This window comes from Cydia pomonella, chromosome 11 (assembly GCF_033807575.1).
Source record: "Cydia pomonella isolate Wapato2018A chromosome 11, ilCydPomo1, whole genome shotgun sequence".
Classification (NCBI taxonomy): domain Eukaryota; kingdom Metazoa; phylum Arthropoda; class Insecta; order Lepidoptera; family Tortricidae; genus Cydia; species Cydia pomonella.
Genome location: NC_084713.1, coordinates 828,208 through 841,342, shown reverse-complemented (window position 1 = coordinate 841,342; position 13,135 = coordinate 828,208). Strand labels below are relative to the sequence as shown.

General features: G+C 36.3%; 1 protein-coding gene across 1 annotated transcript in view; it reads right to left on the bottom strand.

Annotated features, from left to right (window-relative positions):
• The window catches only part of LOC133522594 (uncharacterized), a 343,490-nt gene that overhangs the window by 23,898 nt on the left and 306,457 nt on the right, over positions 1 to 13,135 (bottom strand). The window lies entirely within an intron of this gene.

The window sequence follows — 13,135 nt, the reverse complement described above, 5'->3', positions numbered from 1 at the left end:
AACTAAACTAGAAACTGTTAGTTTATTATTCTATCTCTTCAATCTATTTCTTCAAAACGTTCAAAATCTCCAGATGTGGATAGTCCGAGCGCCGACGAATAAGCGGCGTTGGACATTGCCGCAATTTTTAAAACGCGCATCGATTTATCTCCGTCCTCGATTTATTAACACCAACTGTCTGATCATATGTACATCTTACGTGTTTGCGATAAGGTTTATTATATGTCAGTTACCAGTGGGCGAGACACAAAACACGCTTTCGTAAAAGTCCGGGTGCCATGAAAATACCTATCGGACATTTGTGTTTCAATAAAATTTAAGTGTTTCCACTGGCGAGCGATAAAAGTTAAAACCTGTTGTGAAATTGGGTGGAACATTCTGTGAGCGATCTTTTTTTCGTGTATGAATGTTACTGATGTGCATTAACAATTTGGTTTGATTTTTTTTATAGGTTCCGTAAGAATTTGGGTAGAAGTTTAGTTGCTGTTGTTTTTTTTAGCTTATAAGTAGATATATTTATTTATTTTTTATCTTTATCTTAGCTTTAGGTCCTGGTTAGGTATTCAATATGATATATCTGATGTAAAGAAGTCCGATTAAAAATAGGAATAGTGTATAAACCTTCAAAAGGAACATAAAATAGAAGTCTGTTATTTATTTATTAATGGCATGTGAAATTTAAATAAAAAATACAAATAACAAGCACATTGAGAGTTCTAACAAAAGTATGTCAAATTTAAACCAAATAATAATCCCGTTGTTGACTCCATTCACCCAGCTCATAAATAATCATCATCTACAACATTTGACAATCATCAAATCCCACATCCACCCCTGAATAATGCAACCTTCGAACTCACGCACAATACTCACCCCTTTAGAATACTTGTTAACAACTTTAACAAGCTGTCAGCTACTGAAAAGACGAATGTCGTAAGTACATATTAAATTAATACTATTACTACCTTGATGGGTTTAAGTAAGGCGGTAACATATTTACTCTGAGATTTTCAGGCCAATTTACATGATAATATTGTAATATGAAAGTCGTATCTTTAATAAGTTTTGCGTTCATAGAATTAAGAGTTGTTTAGTAATTGATTGAAGTTATAGGTAGGTGAGGAGGGCTAGGGGTGGCAACACCATGTATTAATTTAATAAAAATAATTTATATTGTACTAAACACTTTTACTCTTAACTTTCACTACTACTTTCAGTTTTGAGTATTTTTTTAAATTCCAGATTCGAAATTTCATTGAATTTTCCAATTTTCTAATGCGTTATATTATAAGCTTTCAGTTGATACCTACATTTTCAGATTCGGGTGCAGAATTACAAAGATATTGGGTGCGGACGAAAAAATGCAAAGTGATGCAATACTTTGTACACGTGAGTGAAGAACATAAAGAATTATTGTGTAACAAAAACATTCAATAGAATTCGAATTCTTCCGATGAACAAAAATAAAAAATCTTCTCATTTGAAGTAAAATGAGATGACGGTGAGGTTGTAGATGACATTTTATATGTATAAATAAATGCACGTTTAAAAAAAAACTGTTTTCCGTAAAATAACGAGGCCTGCGCTGTGGATCTTAACGTCAGCTTTTTTTTTAGGAATAAAATTTTGTTTTAACGTTAACATAAGTAAAGTAAAATAATATCACATTATGTTAAGATTTTAAAAATCCCAATGCCTCCCCGAGGCACAACCCCTATTTCAGAGACCACTTATCTGTGTTAAATGTTTCAAAATTTTTTGTGCTGAAAATGCCTTATGATTTACTACGGCGTTTATTTCGGTTGTTTACCCTGGAAACTTAACGTATTAAAACTGTTTATCTCTTCTTATTTTGGTATTCCTTTTTTTTTGTGTAAAACATTTAACTTTTCACAGCAATTGAACCTCTTCTGTGAATTTTTATTTTAGACAATTATTTTTATCTACATCCAATTTAACCTCCCTTTAATATATTCAGACATGATAAGTTAACGGCATATATTAACAAACATGTATCTGTGGGTGAATCGTAACTTTAACGTTAATGTCTCGATACCTTAATTACATTCAAATTTAGAACATCGCTGAGAAACAAAGAAACTTGATCTGATCTCTATTCTATCATCAGTCGAGATGACGTTTTATTGGAAATGAAGTGTCAGTTGCAAACAATTTTGACAAATCTCGCACGTTACTTGATAACGATATGGCAGCTGGCAGTCGGCACCGACTCTAGTTTGTCTCTGAATAAATAAATAAAACAACGAATGCGTGACATGCGCGAAAAAGTTTGCATTACCGCCATTTGACGTTTAGTTTGTCTTTTAATTAGTTTGTTTTGTACGTACATATACAATATTTATTTATAATATCAACTATATCTTAAATATAAAATCTACAATTTCTAATAATGTCTTAATACCTATCTAAAGTTTGACTTATAAAATAAATTACAATTAAAACTAGTAAAGGTATAAGATTGCATGAAGAGGAATCCGTCTATTGACCTCTTCCCACAACCCACTCAAAACCCTGAAGCCCGCAATGTGTGTTCAGGCTGAAACAACTACGCCTATTAATTATTCCCGTGAAACGTTAATAAGGGGTTTCAAAAATCAAAGGCCAGGCTTGAGCTAATATTTGAAGAGATAAGACACCTGCATCCGTAATATGTAGAGTTGTAGTCCGGAAGGTAGATGGGTACACTGTATGGCATTGAATACGAAACATATCTAAAACCTACTTATAAAAAATGTTTTTGTTCTACTAAATAACTAATTGTCAAAAAAAAAGATTATTGAATGTAGTGTTGTGTGTGTGGTAGTGTTTTACTTATTTGATTATTGATATTTTTGTATTTTTTGACATGTGTAAATTGCTTAATTAAATAAAATGTTATGGAAATTTAACCACTTTTTACGGTAAAAAATAGTCAAACATCTAAAACACATGATTATAAAATTATAAATGGAATTAAAATACTAATGAATACGTGACCATGACCATAGGTTTTGTTCAAGTCTAGAATCAATCGTTTTCAGCAATCGCGGGTGAGATAATCCATATGCCATCTAGTCACAGTATTACAGCAACAAAGGCTGAAAGGCCGAATATGCGGGTTCGACCTTATCCATCGTATTTTATCTTTAACACATGACATTCAAGCTTAAAAAAAATATAATCACCCACGTGCTTCATTCACTTACCATTCGGTACACAACATAAATTGGAAAAAGCGTACTTTCAATAAATTTACATATATAATGTATTTCCTGACATACCTCTTTCGCTTCCTTCACTTTCATGACATTCCTCATACATGCTCGTCGGTTTAGGGTGCTCTTGACCTGGCCTTTTTTCAGGATTTCCCCGATTTGATCAGAGAAAGTCCGCGAGGATCGTAGCAAGTGCAAATCCGTGGTCTCTGCCTACCCCTTCGGGAAATAGGCGTGATTATATGTATGTATGTATGTATGTGTATATAATGTATTTTTAGTCTAGAAAAAAATTCTTGTTTGAATTATGATAGTTTTATTAAATAACGCATTTATGAACAAGTCTATATTACTTTAGCACAGCAAGGTACACAAATTGAGCCCCGTCTCTCGACCTAAACGTATAATATGGCTGATACAGCCGGGGGTGTTTGAACGGTCTCTTTTATTAGCGATATTAAAATTGAGAATATTATAATATCAGAGTTTTATTTGCGCTTCGCGGTTATTAGATTAAGACGAGTAAACAGGTTTGGTGTGGATTTAAGAGTCCTTATTCCTACAGACGAGCGTATTTTGTAAAATGCTTCCTTTTTCATTCAAGATTACGACGTAACTATTAGTATTTATTCAAAAACTGATAACGTACTTAAATAATCGTTTCCTAAACTAGGGGCTCCAACAGTTCAAATTTTCATTTTCTCTTTTAAACCTCTTTTTTAATGAGGTTTTTTGGGAGTCTTTTCCAAATTTTGCAGTGAGATGTGGCGTTTCGGTTCTTAATTTTGCTATAAACAAGAATAATTTGGTACATGAATGACTACAATTTGATTCAACATATCTCGTACGAGGGGCTGGAATGATTAACAATCGAAGATTCATTTGAAAAAACTGATAAAATACCTTCCGAGTTTTCTTCATTTTTTTGGCGAAAACAGGGTTTTATTATATTTTATTTCCGCAAATTGTACGCATATTTTGCTTTAAAAATAATATTATAGCAAACTGTAACTTTATGTTAACCTATAAAAAAAAAATCGTAACTATGGGACCTACATTGCCGTAAATTTATATTTTTTTAAAACACGTATAAATCAGGCAGCAGCGACGCCCCGCTCTCAGTCCGCGCGGAGCGCGCTTAGAGGACGGACCTGTGCTCGATTGTCAGGCATTCGTTGCGATCGTAATCAGCTACGGAGTTCCGAGAAGTGCTATATACTGCGATTAGAAAATCTTAATAAAAGTTCATTTTTTACAGTATGCCTAACAGACTCGCTTATTGATGGATTTTCAGTGTTACTTTTTTTTTAATACTAAGTCGGTGGCAAACAAGCATACGGCCCGCATATGTACGCCTGCAACTCCAGAGGAGTTACATGCGCGTTGCCGACCCTAACCCCCTCCCGCCCCTCGTTGAGCTCTGGCAACCTTACTCACCGGCAGGAACACAACACTATGAGTAAGGTCTAGTGTTATTTGGCTGCGATTTTCTGAAAAACGCATTTTCACTTGAAATTACGTTAGGGTTTGCATTATTATTTTTGACCCGGATGAAGTCCAAGTTCTCATGATGGAGTCAGGAGTTGGTCACCAGAACTCCTAATCTACTAATTATAATCCCATCGTGTTTGGGCTCAAAAGATTTGCCCTGACGAACACCATCGATCTAGATGAGGTCCAGGGTCTCATGATGGAGTCAGGAGTTGGTCACTAGAACTCCTAATCTACTCATTATAATTCCATCGTGTTTGGGCTCAACAGAGTTGCCCTGATGAGCACCTTCAATCTAGATGAGGTCCAGGGTCTCATGATGGAGTCAGGAGCTGATCAACAGAACTCCTAATCTACTCATCATAACTCCATCGTGTTTGGGTTCAATAGAGTTGCCCTGACGAGCACCATCAATCTAGATGAGGTCCAGGGTCTCATGATGGAGTCAGGAGCTGGTCACCAGAACTCCTAATCTACTCATCATAACTCCATCGTGTTTGGGCTCAATAGATTTGCCCTGATGAACACCATCGATCTAGATGAGGCCCAGGGTCTCATGATGGAGTCAGGAGTTGGTCACCAGAACTCCTAAACTACTCATCATAACCTCATCGTGTTCGGGCTCAATAGATTTGCCCTGACGAGCATCATCAATCTAGATAAAGTCCAGGGTCTCATGATGGAGTCAGGAGTTGGTCACTAGAACTCCTAATCTACTCATTATAATTCCAACGTGTTTGGGCTCAAAAGATTTGCCCTGATGAGCACCATCGATCTAGATGAGGTCCAGGGTCTCATGATGGAGTCAGGAGTTGGTCACCAGAACTCCTACTCTACTCATCATAACTCCATCGTGTTTGGGCTCAATAGAGTTGCCCTGACGAGCACCATCAATCTAGATGAGGTCCAGGGTCTCATGATGGAGTCAGGAGCTGGTCACCAGAACTCCTAATCTACTCATCATAACTCCATCGTGTTTGGGCTCAATAGATTTGCCCTGATGAACACCATCGATCTAGATGAGGCCCAGGGTCTCATGATGGAGTCAGGAGTTGGTCACCAGAACTCCTAAACTACTCATCATAACCTCATCGTGTTCGGGCTCAATAGATTTGCCCTGACGAGCATCATCAATCTAGATAAAGTCCGGGGTCTCATGATGGAGTCAGGAGTTGGTCACTAGAACTCCTAATCTACTCATTATAATTCCAACGTGTTTGGGCTCAAATGATTTGCCCTGACGAGCACCATCGATCTAGATAAGGTCCAGGGTCTCATGATGGAGTCAGGAGTTGGTCACCAGAACTCCTAATCTACTCATCATAACTCCATCGTGTATGGGCTCAATAGAGTTGCCCTGACGAGCACCATCAATCTAGATCAGGGCCAGGGTCTCATGATGGACTCAGGAGTTGATCACCAGAACTCCTAGTCTATTCATCATAACTCCATCGTGTTTGGGCTCAAAAGATTTGCCCTGACGAGTACCATCGATCTAGATTAAGTCAAGGGTCTCATGATGGACTCAGTAGTTGGTCACCAGAACTCCTAATCTATTCATCATAATGGTAATTTGATGGTGCTTGTCGGAGTAAATCTATTGAGCCCAAACACGATGGAGTTATGATAAATAGATTACGAGTTCTGGTGACCAACTCCTGACTCCATCATGAGACTCTGGACTTCATCTAGATCGATGGTACTCGTCAGGGCAAATCCTTTGAGCCCAAACACGATGGAATTATAATGAGTAGATTAGGAGTTCTAGTGACCAACTCCGGACTCCATCATGAGACCCTGAACATCATCTAGATTGATGGTGCTCGTGAGGGCAAATCTATTGAGCCCAAACACGATGGAGTTATGATGAGTAGATTAGGAATTATGGTGACCAACTCCTGACTCCATCATGCGACCCTGGACTTCATCTAGATCGATGGTACTCGTCAGGGCAAATCTTTTGAGCCCAAACACGATGGAATTATAATGAGTAGATTAGGAGTTCTAGTGACCAACTCCTGACTCCATCATGAGACCCTGAACATCATCTAGATCGATGGTACTCGTCAGGGCAAATCTTTTGAGCCCAAACACGATGGAATTATAATGAGTAGATTAGGAGTTCTGGTGACCAACTCCTGACTCCATCATGAGACCCTGGACTTCATTTAGGTCGATGGTACTCGTCAGGGCAAATCTATTGAGCTCGAATACGATGGAATTATAATGAGTAGATTAGGAGTTCTAGTGACCTACTCCTGACTCCATCATGAGACCCTGGACTTCATCTAGATTGATGGTGCTCATCAGGGTAAATCTATTGAGCCCAAACTCGATGGAGTTATGATGAGTAGATTAGGAGTTCTGGGGAGTTCTGGTGACCAACTCCTGACTCCGTCATGAGACCCTGGACCTCATCTAGATCGATGGTGTTCGTCAGGGCAAATCTTTTGAGCCCAAGCACGATGGAATTATAATGAGTAGATTAGGAGTTCTGGTGACCAACTCCTGACTCCATCATAAGAACCTGGATGGACTTCATTCGGGTCAAAAATAATAATACAAACCCTAACGTGATTTCAAATAACACTGAAACTCTATAGCACTAATGTGCGCAAACGATTGGCATCTTGACTACGCAGCATGGGTGCGTAGCCACCATGCCAATCGATACGACAACGAAACACTATCTGTCTCTCTCTCGTACTAATATGCACAAACGATTGGCATCTTGGCTGGGCAGCATGGGTGCGTAGCCAACATGCCAAACGTTTACGATACGACAAGGAAACACTATCTGTCTCTCTATCGCACTAATATACTTTATTTATACCTGCAGTCATTTAGTAACTTCTTCATTTTCCATTGGTGTGAAAGAGACAGAATAAAGAGCAAGGGTTATAGTACACTCTGTAGTCTGTACACTTAGTAGTAGTGTACATAAAAAAAAAACTACTGTGCATATACAATAAAATAAAGAGTGCCCATATGATATCATATGACACTAAAATTAATGTTGCTTGAAATTATATTGAAAACTATCAAGATTATTCTAGTCTGCATTGAAACGCGCGTCGCGTTGCCGGCGCTCGCGTACCGAGCGCCAACGCCATCTATCGAGCGTTATTTCGTGAAATCGGAGAACGCTCCAAGGATTAAGGGCTCTTAATGAGATTGCTATTCTGCGCCAATTTTCATTAACTTTTATTTTATGATTTTGGAATTTTATTACAAACATGGCTTCATCAAAATACTAATTTTTTGTTGCTTTATATTCTTAAATCAGGGGAAATTAATATTTTATAGATTTTTAATATGTCCGAGAGAATAAATAATTCTAATTCCCTGTTTTAAAATGAGCACACGCTTTTACTTTACGCTCAATTAGTTTTCGATGTCATTTTGGTATTTTAACTACGAAAGACCAATAGGTACGCATAAGTATTAAAAAATAACGACCCTGATTTAATAATCCCCACTATAAATATTTTACCTGAGACACTTTTCAACTGAATAATGTCTTATTTAAAATTTTCCCTGTATAATTGTAATTATTTATATTTTAATTAATTATTTACTAATTAAATTATTAATTTATAATTCTGTATATATCTTCTCTGATATCTATTATTAGACCATATCTACCCCATGCATCTCCAAAATTTAATTCACCTTTACTAACTTCCAATAAGTAAAATTTTGCACACTTCAGAGGATTCTCATTCCGAAGCTAACTCAGAAATCGTGCCGCGCATATGTAATGTATCTATGCGATATGCCATGAACATTCCTTCGATTTGCAACTTTACCTAAAGGGTATAAAGGTGGCGACATTTGTGCTGTAGTATAGGGTCAGATATCGTGTTCGAATACTGATCAAGTTCGTTAAATAAAATGGAGTTGGATTAAGTGGGACTTTTGGGCTCAATTTTATGTCCTTTCGAGATTGAACAGATACTTGGATCTACATATGTTATGAGTTTACAAGGTCCAGCTGGTTTCAACAAATAATTAAGAGGAAACATTCGTTCTCGACATTTTCCTCGCTGGATTTTTCTCCTAAGCTGTATTTGTCCTTATCGCACTAATTTGAAGAGACGTCCTCGTCAGCGCGAAGGAGATATTTACCTAAAATTTTTAAATGGTGGTATTTACTCTTAAGATTGTTATTAACTATTAAGTTACATGAACGTTTTGTAGGTTTGGTTACCATTTCACTTTCTATGTTTCGTAAAAGTCACAATGGATATAATTTTCTAGGTTCTCGGGGATAAGGATTTCGTAAATAACCTCTTAGAATACAAAATGACAGACATGTATTTTTTTTTAATATTCGTCAGTTTTTTATATAATAATATCCTCGAGTTTGAGATGTTGACCATGTACTTTTACTTGAAGGTCGTTATGGCCATTTTTTAATTCAAGATGGCTGACGTACTATTTCGTGAAATCATAATGGATGTTCTTTTCTACAATCATTAAGAGATGGTACGAATTTTGCCGGGGCCCCGCTTGAAACAACATAAATAAATCCGACTGTACATCAGCTACCTTCATTACAATAACCTTAAAAATAAATAAAATATCTACTACACAACAATAAAACAGTCATTTGACCTTAATCATCAATGTTTTACTGATTATCAAAAAAGTCGCCATGATGTAATCATTAACGTAAAATTAATTTTATCCGACGCGAGAAATTTAAATATTAAACGATAAGTGACAATAATTATGTCAAAGCAAATTACGCATTACATTTACTAACCCTCAAACCTATTAGACATAAGCCCCTTATAGGTACTTAACATAAATCTATTCCCCACATATGCGCCTTTACATTAATTCCAAAGGAGTTCCCGACACAATGTTTGAATTTGCCATATGTCTAAATATTACACAAAATCCATATTAAACGTGACCCTCGTTTTATTTTAGACTTTATATGAAAAACGATAAGGTTGATGTTTCGGTGCGGGATGCAGGTCTTTTTTCGAGACGCATTTATGAGCTTTTCTTGAATAATGTGGGCTCCCCTAAAGGATATGGAATGAGAATTAAAAGACATTTAATTTTTGCTCTTCTTAGTTTCTTTTTGAAATTCAATAAAATTGAAGTACTTGGAAATTAAAATATATTTTTGTAAAGTTTTCGTGGAAATAGAAACAAAAAATCGTAAAAAAAAACACTCGGTATGTTTTCAAAAAGTTTTGTTAAAAAAGAGAAATAGCAAACGGTGCAAGTAAAAAATAAATAAATGTATATACATATATCTGATTAAACGTGAACAGTGCCTATTCATTCAGGTACACGATTACTAAGATTAATAACAATTCATGTCATTTAATATTCTTACTAGTTCGTATTATTTTCTAATAATATTCATTATTCAAAGCACTGTCTTAAAGATATAGATTACAATGTTGAAAATTAAGATTCCGTTTTTTGAGAAGAGACAGACAGACAGTAAGTCAATTTAATACTTTCCAGTATAAATATACAAAACCAGCTAGCTCGCTACAGAGCTCAAAGAATGTGGCAATCAAAAATAACGACAGCGACACAGTGCATTTGTTATGCATATTGTTGTTATTTTTTATTTACATTTGTCAAGCTACAAAGACACTCAAAAATTCAGTGGATGTTGTCCAGAGTAGAAATAAATAGAGTAATCCATTTCTAAATAATGGTAAACTAGCAAGCCACGCGCCAAAGCCACGACAATTCAGTATCTTGGAACTTCCGGTTTATCGCTTAGCTTTTAGAAACACTCGTGCTTGCTAACTCCTATTCCTGGACTTACGAGTAAATAATTATTTAGGATAAATCTGGGAAAGCGCTGAGAAATAAAAGTACGGACCATGTTCAACATTAAATGGGTTTCAGCTTCGATCACGCCACTACGTGCAATTCAACGCTTTTGTAGTGCGCGTGCCACGACCGCTGCAGGGGACCATCGATTGCGCCGACTTCTGGCCGAAGAGTGCCGAAAAACAAACGATTCGGACGGAGGACGGAGCCACGTCGTTCTGTTACCTAAATAGTGTATAGTTTTATGTGTATGAAATTCATATCAATGTTAGTCTTTAACGTATTTGTAATATGGGCCGTATTGCCTGATTCAAATTTTAAATAAGTAAATAAATTCAAAACTTAATCCTAAAACACATTTGAAGAGAGCTCACTGTGATTGTCCTTATCCTACGACGTGACGGATGAGACATTTTTCACCGGCGGCGTAACGTAACGTATGAAAACTTATGAATAAACAAATGAATGAGATCGTCATTTGTTCATGTCCTGTTTTTTTACGTCACACCTTTACCTTACGTTGTTTATACCGGGTGTTTCCTGTAACAGGAGCAATAAATTAAACTGTAGGCTGTACTCCTCAAACTGACCAACATTTGTTCAACAACTTTGAAAAATAACTTACGTTTTGATTTTTATTACACATTAAAGTTAATTCTAAGACGCAATGTATTGCGAATTTTGTTATGTTTAAAGCGTGACAAGCAACGTCAAACACACTGATGTCAGCGTACATTGAAAATAATATTAAATTTGTATGAAAAAGTTAAAATCTAAAGATTTCCTAATTTTTACGTTGTTGTTCAGAAGTTATATCGTTTTATTAGTACAATATAATATATGGTTTAATTATTTGCTCGTGTTACTGGAAACACCCGGTATAAATTTAGGGAAATAATAAACTTTGGCAATGTGAAGGTAAATAGAGTCCCATCGAAGCTAGCTCTTAAGGTGCAGTACTTTCGTGTTCTTTTCTCACTCTCACTAAGCGTAAGTGTGAGCGAGATGAAGCGAAAGTCAAAAACTCAGGATTCGAATCGATACAGTCCTTCGAAAAATGCCTCAAGATTGTAAATTACCCCACCTAATATAAGAGCTACGACTTTTTAAAAACTCAAGTTTTCTAAACCTACAGCACCTTAATGACAAAGCGTGGAAGTGTCAGCTAAACGTCATATTTTTTGTAGAAAATGTATAGTACACAACACTGGTGAAAATGGGTCGCGGAGTGAATCTCATGCCCCCTTAGCCAGCCATGGCATCTAGTCAAGATAACGCGTAGAAGGTAGTTAAAAAATATGGAATAAAAAGTAATCAAAATTCAATACCATCATACATGTTACTGGAGCGCCAATTAAAATCTACAAAAGATTTTTGACAAAAAAAAGTTATACATGATTTATAGCCAATACCGGTACTTTGGTAACCGAAATTAAACTTTGAATCTCAACTAAACTTACACCTACATCCATCAGGGCAAGTAAAATAAAGGGCTTTTTTCTGTCGTCATTACAAAAGGTAACGATTTGCATATATCCCATGGACATGGTTTTAACATGTTTGAAAGGATGAAGTAAGAAAAACACGCTTGAAAGTCCATTTATTTTATGATGTCCACAGGAGAGCCCCACAAATATACCCATAACCTTAACTCATATATAAAAAGATTTTGACCTAAACGCTTGTAAAATATAATATTGAATTGATATTTTTTTTGACGACCAGTTTGGCCTAGTGGGTAGTGACCCCGCCTACGAAGCCGATGGTCCCGGGTTCAAATCCTGGTAAGGGCATTTATTCGTGTGATGAGCATGGATATTTGTTCCTGAGTCATGGGTGTGTTCTATGTATTTAAGTATTTATAAATATTTATATATTATATATATCGTTGTCTAAGTACCCTCAACACAAGCATTATTGAGCTTACTGTGGGACTTAGTCAATTTGTGTAATAACGTCCTATAATATTTATTATTTATTATTTATTATTATATTACTCGCAGTCTTGCTTTGACTTATTTCCGAGTTGAGCTGAAATTAGATAGTTTTGATACGAATGCGAGAATATTGTTATCAATGATAGTATAATCCCACCCGCGTAATCCTTTTGTAAGTAATCGTACCTATTCGCGGGTGAGAACGAGTGTACGAGTATGAGCGAGGAAAGGGCGTGAATAATCAAATGAACATGTATCGTCATTTGTTCGTGTCTTATAGCTGCTTCGTCTTCCCACACTTCGGAAAGTTATCACATACGTTTTGTAATAAAAGAGATAAATCGGCACTAGCAGAAAAAGGGGGAGGGTTTTAGAAGGAAAACTTAATAATGTGGCACATTTATGAGTTTCGGACTAGAACCTATGATATTATTTAATTTGTAAAGATAAAATAACTTCTTTTAGCCAAAAGTTACCTACGTTATATACCAATCTAAACGTTTATACAGTTACGCGTGTTATCGGTGTATGTAAAGTACTTTGGATGTACTGGAGCCAACCATTACTTCACGAATTCGTAAAGAACTCGGCGAAACATAGGTACAGTGCCGTCACAAATATACAGTCGTAAAACGGCATTTAACACGCGCTTGACCAAAGGGGGTATGTTGGTCAGTGGTC